The sequence below is a fragment of the Penaeus monodon genome, chromosome 23 (assembly GCF_015228065.2).
Source record: "Penaeus monodon isolate SGIC_2016 chromosome 23, NSTDA_Pmon_1, whole genome shotgun sequence".
Lineage (NCBI taxonomy): Eukaryota > Metazoa > Arthropoda > Malacostraca > Decapoda > Penaeidae > Penaeus > Penaeus monodon.
In genome coordinates this window covers 20233892-20234981 of record NC_051408.1, presented here as the reverse complement: position 1 = coordinate 20234981, position 1090 = coordinate 20233892, and positions in this window count along the sequence as shown.

The window sequence follows — 1090 nt, the reverse complement described above, 5'->3', positions numbered from 1 at the left end:
GCCAGTCTTGGGCGTACCGACCTTATCAATCCAAATCGAGGCGGAGAGAGATAGGGCGCCGGTCTTGCTGCGGGTGTCACTGCCAGCCGGTCGCGCCCGAGGTGAGGAGGCCGCAAGCACCTCATTATGCAGTTGACAAGCACCCAGGCGGGAAGGTTTTTTTCCCCCGTCTCTTGATCTTAGTCTCGGTTTTTGTCCTTCTGAGTAATTGGTTTTCTGTTAAATGCTTCTCCAGAAAAAGTAGATTTCACACTTATTCTTTACTCCTTTGTTCCGTTTTCTTTGTGCTAGGAAGCCTTATTTTTGTTATTCACAAGATAAACAAGTGTGATGTTGGCACCGAGCCATGCAGTCATATCATTGTGTATAGACATTTTTATAGATAGCAAAGCCAGGATATAACCTTTTTCGTAAATTTATCTTCCATCCCTGAAAGCATATTTCTTATATATGTTTTAGAGCTGACAGTTCATATGAAAATAAACTCATTATTTGCATAGAGCAACCGACCTTGCAAAGGGTCAGGCAGCTTCCCGACCTTGTAAGGTGACAGAAGAGCAGCCGACCTTGGATGGCAGGCTAGGAGGGTCGTTGACCGTAGAGAAGCTACGGTATAGTATTGCGTCACTTGTACTGTCATCCTCGCAGTGATAAGATACGATCAAATGATACATAGCGGGTGCCAATACCTGTACATCCTTAATATGAATGGAGAAAAACTCGGTGATTTTAAAACCATTACTGCTTAATTCTTGACACCTTAAGGTTCACCCATCATCGCCCAAGAGCCAACATCGACTTCTCAGCCACAACACAGCCGCAAAAAGGGAGGGCAAGTGCAGCGTATGTCACCCCGCGACCCCACCCGCTGCCCAGAGGCCCCATTCATTACCGAAGTACCACAAGGTCGCCGGGTCACGCGCCTAACGGTGGGTCGGCGTGCGGCTCCACTGTGAGTCATCGAGGCCGCCAGTGCGCAGGGCGACCAGCGCTAACCGGTCGCTGTTCACTGTTCGCAAGACGGGACGGGGGAATAAGTGTTCCTTACTTCAGAATTTTTGTTCTATTATTAACAGAATCTGATGTTAAG